Genomic DNA, 16639 nt, shown 5'->3' with positions numbered 1-16639 from the left:
GCTATGCTCTTTCCTCAGCCTTCTGACTAGCTAGGATTACAGGCATAGCCGATTATTCCTGGCTAATTTCGAATTCTTGTAGAGACAGGATCTCGCTATGTTGCCCAAGTTGTGCTCAAACTCCTGTCTCAAATGATCCTCTTCCCTCAGCCTCCAAAACCTGGGATAACAGGTATGAGTCATGGCACCCAGCCTTAGTATATAATTTCTTATTAACAACTTAATCTAATTCAAAAATATCTATTTTCCAATCTTAGGTGTTAGAAATTATAGTATCCCATCCTTTACTTAATGGCTATTTCTGCATATATATATATTTAGTTAGGATATACTTATTATTCAGCCAATTGGCTTGACAAAACAGTGGTAGAATTGTTGGGTTGACACCTCTAAAATGCTGCCAGAGGAACTGTTTGCATGACTCTAGATAAAAGCAGAAAAAAAACCAAAATATAAGTTTTTGTTCAGTTATCCTACTAGTATTCATCAGAAATGTGCCCTAATATAGTAATATTTGTATACCTAAAAATGGAGAATGTGGCAATCCCTGAGTAGAACATATTATGAGCAGTCATCACACACCTTTATGCTCACTGTAATCAGTGTAGGCCTTTATGTGCAACAGCCAATAGACCTCATCTTTCCCACAAACTTTGGGATGTCCTCCATCAGTCAGCAGCATCATCATTAACCCAACTTTCTAAACCAAAGAGATAGGAAGAAGCACTCTTGATGCCTCATTCTCCCTCACCTCTCATATATAAATATCACAAAGTTGTGTCCATTTTACCGCCTAATTATTTTCAAAATCTCCTCATTCTTCTCATCAAGACTCTGTTACTCTTGCTCAGACCACAGGGTTTACAGCACACTCCCTTAACTGGGCTCATTGCCTCCACCTTTATTCTTCTCTAAGATGTTCTCCACATTGCAGCCAGAAACATCTTTCTGACATGGAACTCTGATCAAGTTACTCCACCACTTATGCATCCTAGTGATTCCCAAATACCCACAAGATAAAGTTCCCAAGGCAATATGACCCCTGATTCCTTCTCTATCTTCAGCAATTCCATTGACCTCTTTCATTCTCTAATTCCTGTCATACTGAACCATCCACATTTCTCCCTATACCCGTGGTCTATCTCAACGCTGAACACTTCGATCATACTGTACTCTCTGCCTGAAATGTCCTCCTCCTCTCTCACACCACATTTGCCTAGGCAACTACAGCTCATCTTTCAGAATCCAGCTTAGAATTCCACTAACTTGACCTTCTCAGAAACTTCCCAAGACGTGGTTAAGTACTCCCTTCTTTGACCCTCCATTGCATCCCCATGGTTACCTCTGCCATAGAACTTATGACATTATGTCATTGTTACCTGTTTACTTGTGTCTCTGTATCCTGCTGGACTATATGCCCTTTAAAGCAAGTAGAGCACATTACTCATCACTCAATCTCCAGGACCAAGTTAATGTTCTGTGTATAGTAGTAAGTCAACAAATATAGACAAATAGATTAAAGATTAATTTGTAGCCCAAGGTGACATTCTAGAGAAAACACTTTAAAATAAGTTTGAAAAAAAGAAATGAATGTAAGAAAAATACAACTCCTTGTTCAGTATTAAGGCATATACTACTAAATATTTGTACGTTTATGCCTTGCCTTACCTTCTTTCAAAAATAGTTTGAAGTGGTTTACAATAAACATGTATTTACATACTTTATCTCAGACTGATATTTTTTAGGCATGACCTTTTTTCATGTGGCTTCCCTGTGTTGTTATGCATGACTAGGTAAAGCTAATATTAGGATGCAAGATTTACCTGGTTTGTCTATTCCTTCTTTCAGTTACCATAATCCAGTGAATTTGAAATTTTAAAGAAAGACAGCATTCCCAATGGCCCTAGTACTTAGATTATTTTTACAAAATGTTCTAGTAAATCTTACCTAAGCACAATATAGTAATATTTCACATCAACTTTCAAATTACTAAATATTAAATTTTACTCATCTTTTAAACCTTTTTGTTATTCCCATTTCCTTTACCCTGGTTCTACTGTCATAAATAATCTACTTCAAATCCTAACAAAATGCATCCAATAATGTGACATTTGTATCTGAAATAAGCAATTTTCACACCCTTATTTTGTCTGAGATTTTGTTAATTATTAATGATATTTTGGATGTGACCATATAATTTTAAAACTTATGAAACTGCATCTTTATTACTTTCATTTGAACTAAGATGTGTGTTAAGTATCAAAGTGTATGATTTTCAAGAATGGCGCTATAATATGTTTGTTTTCCCCAATAACTAATTCATCACTAAACCCCATTTTAATGTTCACAGCTGACCCAGCATACCTGGAGACATTGGTTTCTCATAGAACTTGTTTAGATAGATTAGTGTGGTTGGCTGGAATCTGAGAGAGCCACTTCTACACAAATTGTATTTATGGTGACCACTGAACAACATAGATGAGCCGAAGGTTACAGACTTTTAGATAGAATTCTCTGCAGTGTGTTGCAATGTGTCAAATGACCATGCGTCTTCTACATGTTAAGACATCAGTGCTCTGGCTTTGATGCTAGTTTTTTCTTCTTCCCCCTGTCTTTGGCTGTAAGGGGCAAACAAAATCAACTATACCATTAATAACTACAGCAGATTTCAGTAGAGGTCAGGGAAACTCTTTCTTGTCGCTGTTTTTCAGTCTTTGTACTATTTACACTTTAGGCTAGTTAATTGTTTGTGTTGGGGGCTGACTTTTGCATTATAGAATGTTTAGCAGCATTCCTGTCCTCTACCCACTAGATGTCGATAGCAACATCTCCCCCAGGTGTAACAACAAAACGTGTCTCCAGACATCGGCAAATATCCTTGGGCCATGGAGAAAACATCACCTTCAATTGAAAACCACTGGGCCACTCTAATGCCTTTAAGGTAAGGAGTCCTAGTCAAGCTTATGTTTCATAACTGGAATGTCTTCTGGCTCAAATGTAGTTTTCTAAATATTTAATGTTTATGTTTATATAATTCTAATGCTCAAACCATGTTATGTTCTGCTTGCTTGCATTTTTGATCCTAACATAAAATCTATCCAAGAGAGTGTTTCTCTTGTTATTTCCAGCTAAAGCCAATCTCTGCACCACTCCTATTCCCTTTCACTCATTCAGGAACATTGTTTCAATGATTTGTTCCCTCTCTCTCTCTCTCTTTTTTTTTTTTTTTTTTTTTTGTAAGACATAGTTGTTGCCTAGGCTGGAGTGCAGTGGCACAATCTTGGCTCACTGCAACCTCTGTCTCCCAGGTTCAAGCGATTCTCCTGCCTCAGCCTCCCGAGTATCTGGGACTACAGGCGCCCACCACTACGCCCAGCTAATTTTTGTATTTTTAGTAGAGATGAGTTTCACTATGTTGGTCAGGCTGGTCTCCAACTCGTGACCTCAAGCAATCCACCCGCCTCGGCCGCCGAAAGTGCTGGGATTATAGGCGTGAGCCACCGCGCCCAGCCCTCTCTCTCTTACATGGAAATTTTTCCCCTCTCTATTGAATCATTACCAGAATATAATGTGCTGATCTCACATATATGTGAAATTTTAAAAAGTTACATTCACAGAGGCAGAGAGTACAATGGTGGTTACCAGGGGCTGGAGAAGGGGGATGGACAGATGTTGGTCAAAGGATCCAAAATTTTGGTTAGATACAAGAAATACATTCAAGAGTTCTATTATACAACACGGTGACTATAGTTAATAACAATGCATTATATTTTTGAAAATTGCTGAGAGAGTAGATTTTAATTGTTCTCACCACCAAAAAAAAGTAAGATAATGCACATGTTAATTATCTGGATTTAGCATTCCACAATGTATACATATTTCTGAATATCAGGTTGAACTCAATAAATATATGCAATTTTATTTGTCAATTTAAATAAATGTTTTTAAAAAAGAATATTTCATGCTGTTATTCATATCATCTTCAAAAATAAATTAAAACTATATGATTTTAAAACTATCTATTGCCCCTACATCTCCCAGATACTGGGCCATATCTTCCTCGCATTTGAGAAAACCCTTCAAAAGTTCTGAAGATTCACTCTTACTAATTCTTTCTTCTCATCTGCTGTCGAATCTACTCCAATTAGGCACATACAGTGTCCAAAACAGTACAAACCACAGGAAATAAATTACAGTGCTATGGTTGTGCAGGACCCTCTTTCACATTCCTCAAACTGTCAGGACCTCTATTTTCTTCACCAACAAGAACTCTGGCCCAGGTAGCAAAGTGACTAGACCATAGACTGTACTAACATCTCCCTGTGTTGCTTTCATCTCCAGGTCCTCTATAAGTTTCTCACTCCTGGGCAGGAAGTGTTTTAATATCTTCTCTTCTATGTAAAAAAATGCTCCATGTCATAACCTGCATCCTCCCACTAAGTGGTTCCACAAAGCACTGCCAATGTAAGTCAAATCTAAAACCATTTTTCTCTCAGTGAGAGGTGACAGCACGCTGACAGCCCTCGCAGCCCTCGCTCACTCTCAATGCCTCCTTGGCCTCGGCGCCCATTCTGGCCGCGCTTGAGGAGCCCTTCAGCCCACCACTGCACCATGTGAGCCCTTCTCTGGGCTGGCCGAGGCCCGAGCTGGCTCCGTCCGCTTGCAGGGAGGTGTGGAGGGAGAGGCACAGGCAGGAACTGGGGCTGCCTGCGGCGCTTGCGGGCCTGCACGAGTTCCAGGTGGGTGTGGGCTCCGCAGGCCCCTCACTTGGAGCAGCCAGCCGGCCCGCCGGCCCCACCTGCCAAGGGGAATGAGGGGCTTAGCACCCGAGCCAGCAGCTGCGGAGGGTGAGCGGGGTCCCCCAGCAGTGCTGGCCCAATGGGGCTGAGGAGTGCAGGTGAAAGGTGCGGGACTGGCAGGCAGCTCCACCTGCGGCCCTGGTGCAGGATCCACTGGGTGAAGCCAGCTGGGCTCCTGAGTCTAGTGGGGACTTGGAGAACCTTTATGTCTAGCTAAGGGATTGTGAATGCACCAATCGGCACTCTGTATCTAGCTCAAGGTTTGTAAACATACCAATCAGCACCCTGTGTCTAGGTCAGGGTTTGTGAATGCACCAATTGGCACTCTGTATCTAGTTAATCTGGTTGGGACTTGGAGAACCTTTATGTCTAGCTAAGGGATTGTAAATACACCAATCAGCACTCTGTATCTAGCTCAAGGTTTGTAAACACACCAATCAGCACCCTGTGTCTAGCTCAGGGTTTGTGGATGCACCAATTGGCACTCTGTATCTAGTTAATCTGGTGGAGACTTGCAGAATCTTTATGTCTAGCTAAGGGATTGTGGATGCACCAGTCAGCACTCTGTATCTAGCTCAAGGTTTGTAAATGCACCAATCAGCACTCTGTGTCTAGCTCAGGGTTTGTAAATACACCAGTCGACATCTGTATCTAGCTAATCTATCAGGGAGGTGGAGAACTTTTGTGTCTAGCGCAGGGATTGTAAACGCACCAATCAGCACCCTGTCAAAACAGACCAATCAGCTCTCTGTAAAACAGACCAATCGGCTCTCTGTAAAATGGACAAATCAGCAGGATGTGGGTGGGGGCCAGATAAGAGAATAAAAGCAGGCTGCCCCAGCCAGCAGTGGCAACCCACTCAGGTCCCCTTCCACACTAGTAGAAGGTTTGTTCTTTTGCTCTGGGTCCACGCTGCCTTTATGAGTTGTAACACTCGCGGCGAAGGTCTGCAGCTTCACTTCTGAAGCCAGTGAAACCAGAAACCCACCAGGAGGAGCGAATAACTCCAGACGCGCCACCTTAAGAGCTGTAACACTCACCACAGAGGTCTGCAGCTTCACTCCTGAGCCAGCGAGACCACGAACCCACCAGAAGGAAGAAACTCTGAACACAGCTGAACATCAGAAGGAAAAAACTCCGGACACGCCACCTTTAAGAACTGTAACACTCAACCGCGAGAGCCCGTGGCTTCATTTTTGAAGTCAGTGAGACCAAGAAGCTACCAATTCCAGACACATTGGTTCTTGCCAATCAAATGCAACTTGTCTTACAGCCATTCTGTTTGTTGGAGGTTTAAATTGAATCCTTCTGTTGACTCAATTAAAGTGTTTGGTCTCAGCTGTCTCTACTAGTCTCTTCTTCTCATTTTCAATGGCAGTAAGTCTTAGCTTCACAGCCTGATATAAGAGGTGGAATGTTTCTTGAAAGACAGAAAGAAAAAAATAATAATTACCAGGAAAGAATTTCTAGGTGGTATTTCAAAGCATCATTATCCTGCTGTGCATTAGCATCCTCCAATATTTATTACCCTGTAGCTCCAAGGAAAAGATATAAGACATGAAGACACGGAAAGGATGGTAGGTGGAAATGTTTCTTAGGTATTGGGTATGAGGGGAAGTATAGAACTCTTCAGGGCTTCTGTTCATTCTCTTTGTAGTTCTGGTTAGTAACTGGAACTAGAACATATAATAACTATCCAAGACAATGCCCAAACTGGCGTTCTCTAATATATATAGTGCATATGGAACCAAGTTCTGTGCTTCCTTCTTCCCTAGTAATCCATGGTCGTTACACTTCATTTGACTTGTGGCATCCTGCCCCATAAACAAACAAGAAAAGTAGATCAGCCCCCGCCCTCTGACTCCCATCACAAACAGAAGTACTTCAGAGACTTCTCTTTTTTCAGACTATATATAGGTGAAATGCCAAACTCTAGCTACAGTGAAACTCAACTATGAAATGTCTGTGTCTAACTAGAATTTTTGCCTTGGAGTTTGCGTATTGTTGTTAGTACGGAGAGAGTTATCATTATGAGTGTCACACAGCTTCAACGTATGGTCCAGTTCCTGAGAAGTTGAGCATCTGGAAATGATACCTAAACATATTAGGATGATGGAAATTTTCATTCCTAACAATAGGTGGTACATTCCATGGAGATAGGCAGTGTGTGTTTTTGTGACAGCACTTCAGCACATCTAGAAATGAAACACTGGGCTAAATTTGATTTTGCTTCACTTTAAATTCTCATCTGAAAGAGATCTGCCATTTTCATCACATTAAAATAAACCACAGATTTACTATTTTCTTTGTTGCTATCACTTGTTAATTAAATCACAACGTGGTTGTATTTATTAAGTTACAAACTATACCTTTTGGGGAAGAACAAGTTCTGCATTCGAGCATGTTTACTTGATGTTTTCCCTCCCATCTTCCTTAAGGGGGGATATAATTAAATGTAACAAAGCAAAAGGCAAGTCAACGTGAGGAGAAAACATTGTAAGAAAATTTCTTCCAGCTGAATAAAGCTGTAACATTCTAACGGCAGACAAATTGCTACAGATGAAACACTAACTTGAATATAAAATAAGATCTAAAACTAGGAGATTTTACTTTTCAACCTCTTTCCTTGGACTTTCAAAATTGTCTAAAACATAATGAAACGTTAAGAGAATTACATTCTCTTCCTAATCTACCCAACCATTTCCCTACCACCAACCTAAAAGCGCTCAGATTTTATTTATGAGCCAATGTCAAAGTAGCAGGACTCCAATAATTGAAAATGTGTCATAGCCTAGATCTGTGCTACCCAATGTATGTACCACTAGGCACATCTATTTTATCTATTTAAAATTTTAAATCATTAATTTATAATTAAAATTAAATTAAGAATTTAATCCCTCACTAGCCACACTTCCAGTGCTTTGATAGCGACCTGTAGCTAATGCTTACCATATTGGGCAGCATAGATATAGATTTCATCATCAGAGAATGTTCCATTGCGTAAAACTGTTGTAGCTGCACGTTAGATGATAGTATACCTTTTTAATGATCTTCTATGAAGCACTGTCCAACAAGACTTTTTGTGGTGACAGAATTATTCTTTCATTACAATTAGCCACAGCAGAAACCAGAAACAATAGCAGGAGACTTCCTGAGGCTGCGCCGTGAGTAGACTAAAAAATACCACCTCTGTGGTATGACTGAACACGTATCAAAATACTATTTAAAAATTTTCCCCTCTTGCCTGCCTGCACAGTCTAAAATTTTCATTTTTAGTCTGCTGAGTTAATACAATAAAATTATGTTACATAGAAGTGGTAATCCATACAAATTGTTATCACTTTAGTCCCAAACACAACTTCCTGTGAAGGTAGATAATCTATAATTGCATTGTGCAGCATGACAGCCGCTAGTCGCATTGATTGTTCAGTACTTGAACCATGCCTAGTACAGCTAGGAAAATGAATTTTAAATTTTATTTAATCTCAATGGAAATAGGCACATGTGGCTCCTATCATGTTAGACAGCAAAGTCTATAGGAAAGAGCTGAAAAAATTAATAGGCACGTTAGAGAGTGTGCTAGACTAAAAGATGGCTCCCAAGATTTCCAAACTCTGGTATGATTCAGGAATCACACCCTGTCTGATTCCTTTTCCTTGATTGTGGGCAGGACTTGTGAATGTGATGGGATTTCACACTAATGATTAGGTTACTAGTCAGTCAGTTTTGACTTAATTGAAAGAGATTATCCTGGATGGGCCTGACCTCATCAGGTGAGTGCTTATAAAAGCCTATGAAGATATTTGAACCTGAGAGAGTTTCTCTAGCTGGCCTTGGTGAAACAAACTTCTGTGTTATGGAGAGGGCAAGGGACAACAGGTAAGCTCTAAGAGCTGAGAGTAGTTCCCAAGTAGCCGACAAGAAAATGCGGCCTCAGGCCGGGCGCAGTGGCTCACGCCTGTAATCCCAGCACTTTGGGAGGCCAAGGCGGGTGGATCACGAGGTCAGGAGATTGAGACCGTCCTGGCTAACATGGTGAAACCCCATCTCTACTAAAGAGACAAAAAATTAGCCAGGCGTGGTGGCGGGCGCCTGTAGTCCCAGCTACTCGGGAGGCTGGGGCAGGAGAATGGCGTGAACTGGGGAGGAGGAGCTTGCAGTGAGCCGAGGTAGCATCACTGCACTCCAGCCTGGGCGACAGAGCGAGACTCTATCTCAAACAAAAAAAAAAAAAAAAAAAAAAGAAAGAAAATGCGGCCTCAGTTCTATAGTTGCAAGGAACTGGATTCTGCCAACAACCTGAACAAGCTTGGAAAAGGATTCCTGGCCTTTGATGATATCATGGCCCACCAACACCTTGATTACAATTTCATACGACCCAAAAAAAAAAAAGGGCTCAGGTAACCAGCACTTGGACTCCTAATTCACAGAAACTGTGAGGCAATAGGTATATGTTGTTTTAAGCCACAGAGTTTGTGGTACTAACAGCAACAGAAAACTAGTACAGAGAGTTTATGCATTAGCTATTTAAGGGAACATGTCTTTTAAAAATTTTCAGCAGAACACATAAATTTATAAAACAATGTTTTCTGTTACTAACTGCTTCTTAAAGTAGATATTAAGGATTTTTTTGGCAAATCTTGATAGCATGATTTTTGTGAACTGGAGGAGGAAGATGAGAAAGAAGAAAAGGAAAACTTCTTGGCAATGACAACAGTGGTAATTATGACAATAACGGTGTACAAAGTGATGGCGCTGATGATGCTGATGACAAAATACACATTTACTAATTCATGTCATGCTTTAAATAATTAGTGTGACCAGTGAAATTATACCCTACGTATTTATCTCAATGGACAATATGAGATTACTGAGAAGATTTTTCTTGTCGTCAATAAGGGAGAGACCATCTTAGAATCAGACATCATTGTTTTTATTCATTAGGTAATAACCAGTGTGTAAAACACATGATCTGGATCCAAAACATTATATGTTTAAGACTTGAACGAAAACAAAGCGTAAGCATTTTAACAAGAGTTAATATTTAAAATCACATCAAACATTAGTCATTTTTTAATTTAAAAAAGACCATTTCTAACTTATTGGATTGGAGAACTAAAGTCCTGAAGATAACCTTGTCTCTAACTTCAAACAGAAAGAATTATAATGCTAAAAATGATTTTCCCTCTCTTTATTGATTTAGTTTATTCATTTTATAAAATTAAGCTGTATCTGAACTGAAATATATAAAAGGATGTTCACCATGAAAATATATTTCATTACATGTCGATCCAATAAAAACTGAAGTTCATATAGCACATAGAGACATAATCTCCCCTCAAAATAAACCTGAAGTAGAATAAAATGTTCTTCTACTTCATAACAAAAAGATAAAATGTAGGTCAGATGTTCAGAGACATAAAAAAAGAAAACATATCTTTATCACTTTATTCAGAAGAACTAAGTGTACCAACTCAGTCCCAGTTCTTTGGAACAGAAAGCTGATGTGCTGATGATAAACAGTAAAGCAGATCAGTCTACTAGCCATCAGACTATTATGATGCTAGTTAGGTTAGTCTGTCTGTCAGTGTCCATAAGACTGTACTTGCCTCAAGACAGAAGTGCACAGATTAGACAATTTCTTGAGGTCCTGAGTTTTTCGTTGCATCAAAACCCTAAACTTACATGGTCCTTGGTACTCATAGGATCTTCCTATTTAAGATCAATTGAAAGGTGTACAACATTTAGGAACCACTTTTTTCTACCTAGCTCATACTTCAAAAAGAGATGTTTTGCTATTCTAATCCTAAACTTTGGGAAAGAGTTGCCTTGCTTCTTTTGTCCTTCCTATTTCAGAGAGAAGCAGCACCTTTCATTGGAGGCAGCTATATCACAAGACAGCAGCAACAGCCTTAAGTCCTACAGCACACAGCACTGAATAAATGCTTTTGGACAGTTGTCTATCTTCTGCCTCAGAGAAAAGATGGAGTCCCGTTAAGAACATATGTACCTCGTACCTGACATAGAAACTTGCTGTCCTAGATGCTGTAGTATATTGTGGGTATATACTTGGGGATTGAGAGAACAGAAAAAAGGCCGAGGCATCATCTTCTTCTATGACTCTGAGGATCAAAGGCATTTTCTTGTATTTCTTGAACAAAGATTTGTGGAGGACCTACTCTGTGCAGACATTATTAGACAATAAAGATAAGCACTGCAATCATCATCATCAGAATAAGTTCTTGAGGTCTGTTGTTCAACACTGTTTATGGCTAAAAATATTGTACTATACGCTTAAAAATATGTGGAGAGGATGGATCTTATATTATCTGTTCTTACCACAATAGAACACAATAGAAAATAAATATCTTACACTTGTTGCCCCAATAAACATATAGGAACAAATTAGGCAATACATACTTTTTCGTAAGTTTTACACTTTGGATTAGAGGAGAGATCATGGCGGACGGAGGCAGGGCTAGATTGAAGCTCCGGACAGAGCAGCAGGTAGCTCGCATTGTGAATTTTAACTCCATATCAACAGCAAGAAAAAACCAGCAATCCTGAGAGGACCCACAGACCCTCTGAAGGAAGCAGACTGCTCCTGCAGGACACAGGAAACACCCCCGCAAAACTGTAAGTGCCCCAACTGCGGAAGTGGGAAAGGGAGACCCTCCTCTCTCAAACACACACCCCACTGGAGAAGCTGAAAGTCTGTTTGCAGGAGAAGTTTCTGACTTTACCTGGAGCTGAGTACATTTGGAAGCCATGCGAAATACAGTGGTAGAGGAAGCAGCGGAAAGACCCGGGGAACTCGCTGGGTCCCCTAGCAGGCCATTCCTGCCTGGAACCACAGGGATCCAATGGGAGAGAAGCAGGGGGTAAAACCACACAGGAAGAAGCAAATCTCTAGCTGAGTTTTGTAACCATTTGAATAGAGTGAGAAGCCTTCTGGCAGTAACTCAGAGGAAGGCGCAAATCCAGAGTGCAGACTCCACAGGCAGGGGAAGAACCAAGCCCGTTTTCTTTCCCAGCTGGGAGGCGGATAGCCTGGGGCAGGTTTTCAAGTCCCTGGGGCTCTCCACCTGGAAACCGTCTAGGGGCTGTTGGGTGGGCACCGGGAAGTGAGACCAGCCCTTCGGTTTGCATGGAAGCTGGATGAGGCCTGTGACTGCCGGCTTTCCCCTACTTCCCTGACAACCTACATGAATCAGCAGAGTCAGCCATAATCCTCCTAGGTACACAACTCCAGTGACCTGGGAATCTCACCCCCATCCCCTAAAGCAGCCACAGCAAGAACAGCCAAGGAAAGTCTGAGCTCAGATACACCTAGCCCTGCCCCAACCTGATGGTCCTTCCCTACCCACCTTGGTAGTGAAAGACAAAAGGCATATAATCTTGGGAGTTCTAGGGTCTCACCCACCACTGGTTCTTCCCCATAATACCACAGCTGATGCTCTCTGGAAAGTGCCACTGCCTGGCAGGAGGCCAACCAGAACAAAAATAGAACATTAAACCACCAAAGCTAAGAACCCTTATGGAGTCCATTGCACCTCCTGCCACTTCCATGGGAACAAGCACTGGTATCCATGGCTGAGAGACACATAGATGGTTCACATCACAGGACTCTGTGCAGACAGCCCCCAGCCTAGATCGAGGTAGACTCACTGGGTGGCTAGACCCAGAAGTGAGACAACAATCACTGCAGTTTGGCTCACAGGAAGCCACATTTGTAGGAAGAGGAGAGTACTACATCAAGGGAACACTCTGTGGGATAAAAGAATCTGAACAACAGCCTTCAGCTCCAGACCTTCCCTCTGACATAGCCTACCCAAATGAGAAGGAACCAGAAAAGCAACCCTGATAATATGACAAATTGAGGCTCTTCTACCCCCCCCCAAAAATCAACTAGTTCACCAGCAATGGATCCAAACCAAGAAGAAATCCCCAATCTACCTGAAAAATAATTCAAGAGGTTAGTTATTAAGCTAATCAGGGAGGGACCAGAGAAAGGTGAAGTCCAATGCAAGGAAATCCAAACTATGATACAATAAGTGGCAGGAAACATATTCAAGGCAATAGATAGCTTAAAGAAAAAACAATCAAAAATTCAGGAAACTTTGGACACACCTGTAGAAGTGTGAAATGTTCTGGAAAGTCTTAGCAATAGAATTGAACAAGTAGAAGAAAGAAATTCAGAGCTCAAAGACAAGGTCTTCAAATTAACCCAATCTAACAAAGACAAAGAAAAAAGAACAAGAAAATATGAACAAACCCTCCAAGAAGTCTTGGATTTCGGTTAAGAATAATCAGTGTTCCTGAGAAATGAAATTTCTAAAAACTTGGAAAATATATTTGGGGGAATAACCGAGTAAAACTTCCCCGGCCTTGCTAGAGACCTAGACATCAAAACACAAGAAGCACAAAAACACCTGGGAAATTCATCACAAAAAGATGTTTGCACAGGCACATTGTCATCAGGTTATCCAAAGTTAAGATGAAGGAAAGAATCTTAAGAGCTGTGACAGAAGCAGCAGGTAACCTATAAAGGAAAACCTATCAGATTAACAGTAGATTTCTCAGCAGAAACTCTACAAGCTGGAATGTATTAGGGACCTATCTTCAGTCTCCTCAAACAAAACAATTATCAGCCAAGAATTTTGTATCCAGAGAAACTAATCATCATATGTGAAGGAAAGATACAGTCATTTTCAGACAAACAAATGTTGTGATTATTTGCCACTACCAAACCACCACTACAAGAACTACTAAAAGGAGCCCTAAATCTTGAAACAAATCCTAGAAACACATCAAAACAGAAGTTCTTTAAAGCATAAATCACACAGGACCTATAAAACAAAAATACAAGTTAAAAAGCAAAAACAAAAAACAAAAAACCAAAGTACAGAGGCAACAAAGAGCATGATGAATGCAATGGTACCTAACATGTCAATACTAACATTGAAAGTAAATGGCCTAAATGCTCCACTTAATAGATACAGAACCACAGAATGGATAAGAACTCACCAAACAACTATCTGCTGCCTTCAGGAGACTTGCCTAGCACATAAGGACTCACATAAACTTAAAGTAAAGGGGTGGAAAAAATATTTCATGCATATGAACACCAAAAGTGAGCAGGCGTAGCTATTCTTATATGAGACCAAACAAATTTTAAAGCAACAGCAGTTAAAAGAGACAAAGAGGGACATTATATAATTGTAAAAGGCCTTGTTCAACAGGAAAATATCACAATCCTAGACATATATGCACCTAACACTAGAGCTCCCAAATGTATAAAACAATTACTAATAGACCTAAGCAATGAGATAGACAGCAACACAATAATAGTGGGGGACTTCAATACTCCCCTGACAGCACTAGACAGGTCATCAGGACAGAAAGTCAACAAAGAATGGATTTAAACTATACCTTGGAACAAATGGACTTAACAGATATATATAAAACATTTCATGCTACAGCCGCAAAATACACATTCTATTCAACAGTGCATGGAACTTTCTCAAAGATAGACCATATGATAGGCCATATACAAGCCTCAATAAGTTTAAGAAAATTGAAATTATATCAAGCACTCTCTCAGACCACAGTGGAACAAAACTGGAAACCAACTCCAAAAGGAACCTTCAAAACCATGAAAATACATGGAAATTAAATAACCTGCTCCTGAATGAGCATTGGGTCAAAAGTGAAATCAAGATGGAAATTTAAAAATCCTTTGAACTGAACGACAATAATGACACAACTTATCAAAACCTCTGGATACAGCAAAGGCAGTGCTAAGAGGAAAGTTTTTACCCATAAGCACTTACATCAAAAAGACTGAAAGAGCACAAACTGACACTCTAAGGTCACAACTCAAGGAACTAGAGAAACAAGAACAAACCAAACTGAAACTCAGCAGAAGAAAGGAAATAATCAAGATCAGAGCAGAACTAAATGAAATTTGAATAAAAAAATACAAAAGATAAATGTAACAAAAGCTGGTTCGTTGAAAAGATAAATAAAATTGATAGACAATTGGCAAGATTAACCAAGAAAAGAAGAGAGAATATCCAAATAACCTTACTAAGAAACAAAACAGGAGATATTACAACAGACACCACTGAAATACAAAAGATCATTCAAGGCTACTATGAACACCTTTATGCACATAAACTAGAAAACCTAGAAGAAATGGACAAATTCCTGGAAAAATACAACCCTCCTGGCTTACGTCAGGAAGAATTAGATACCCTGAACAAGCAGCGAGATTGAAATGGTAATTTAAAAATTACCAACAAAAAAATCCAGGACCAGATGGATTCACAGCAGAATCCTACTAGACATTCAAAGAAGAATTGGTACCAATCCTTTTGACACTATTCCACAATATAGAGAAAGAAGGAACCCTCCCTATTCATTTTATGAAGCAAGCATCACCCTAATACCAAAATCAGGAAAGGACATAACCAAAAAAGAGAATTACAGACTGATATCCTTGATGAACACAGATGCTAAAATCCTTAACAAAATACTAGCTAAATGAATCCAACAACATATCAAAACAATAATCCACCATAATCAAGTGGGTTTTATACCAGGGATGCAGGGACGGTTTAACATATGCAAGTCAATAAATGATACGCCACATAAACAGAATTATAAACAAAAATCACATGATCATCTCAATAGATGCAGAAAAAGCATTCAACAAAATCCAGCATCGCTTTATGATAAAAGTGTCTGCAAAATTGGCATATGAGGGACATACATTAATGTAATAAAAGCCATCTGTGACAAACCCATAGCCAACATAATACTGAATGGGGAAAAGTTGAAAGCATTCCCTATGAGAACTGGAAAAAGACAAGGATGCCCAATCTCACCACTCCTCTTCAACATAGTACTGGGTAAAGGGTAAGTCAAACTGTTACTGTCTGCTGATGATATGATCGTTTACCTTGAAAACCCTAAAAGGGCTCCTCCAGAAAGCTCCTAGAACTGATAAAAGAATTCAGCAAATCTTCCAGATATAAGATTAATGTACACAAATCAGTAGCTCTTCTATAGACCAACAGTGACCAAGCAGAGAATCAAATCAAGAACTCAGCCACTTTTACAATAAGTGCAAAAACTAAAATAAAATACTTAGGAATACACTGAACCAAGGAGTCAAAAGACCTCTACAAGGAAAACTACAAAACACTTCTGAGAAATCATCGATGACACAAACAAATGGAAACACATCCCATGCTCATGGATGCATAGAATCAATATTGTGAAAATAACCATACTGCCAAAAGCAATCTACAAATTCAATGCAATCACCATCGAAATACCACCATTTTTCACAGAATTAGAAAAAACAATTCTAAAATTCACATGGAACCAAAAAAGAGCCTGTATAGCCAAAGCAAGACTAAGCAAAAACAACAAATCTGGAGGCATTACACTACCTGATTTCAAGGTACACTATAAGGCCATAGTCACCAAAACAGCATGGTATTCATACAAAAATAGGCACATAGACCAATGGAACAGAAGAGAGAATCAAGAAATAAACCCAAATACTTAGAGCCATCTGATCTTCGACAAAACAAACAAAAACATAAAGCGGGGAAAGGGCACCCCTTTCAACAAATGCTGCTGGGATAATTGGCTAGCTACAAGTAGGAGAAAGAAACTGGATGCTCATCTCTCACCTTATATAAAAATCAACTCAAGATGGATTAAATACTTAAACCTAAGACCTGAAACTATAAAAATTCTAGAAGATAACACTGGAAAAATTCTTCCAGACGTTGGCTTAGACAAGGATTTCATGACCTAGAACCCAA

The 16639-nt window shown here is 39.8% G+C and overlaps 1 long non-coding RNA gene across 1 annotated transcript; it reads left to right on the top strand.

The window, feature by feature from the left end:
• The first annotated feature begins 1392 nt into the window (after positions 1-1392).
• Positions 1393-11025, top strand: LOC109027339 (uncharacterized). Its single transcript, XR_002006503.2, has 3 exons — positions 1393-1489; positions 2813-2941; positions 10656-11025. It is a non-coding gene; the product is annotated as an uncharacterized lncRNA (long non-coding RNA).
• The last annotated feature ends 5614 nt before the right edge of the window (positions 11026-16639 follow it).

Source organism: Gorilla gorilla, chromosome 5 (assembly GCF_029281585.2).
Source record: "Gorilla gorilla gorilla isolate KB3781 chromosome 5, NHGRI_mGorGor1-v2.1_pri, whole genome shotgun sequence".
In the NCBI taxonomy this organism is placed as follows: Eukaryota; Metazoa; Chordata; class Mammalia; order Primates; family Hominidae; genus Gorilla; species Gorilla gorilla.
Note: the sequence above shows the minus strand (reverse complement) of the source record. Positions and strands in the feature narration are given on the sequence as shown.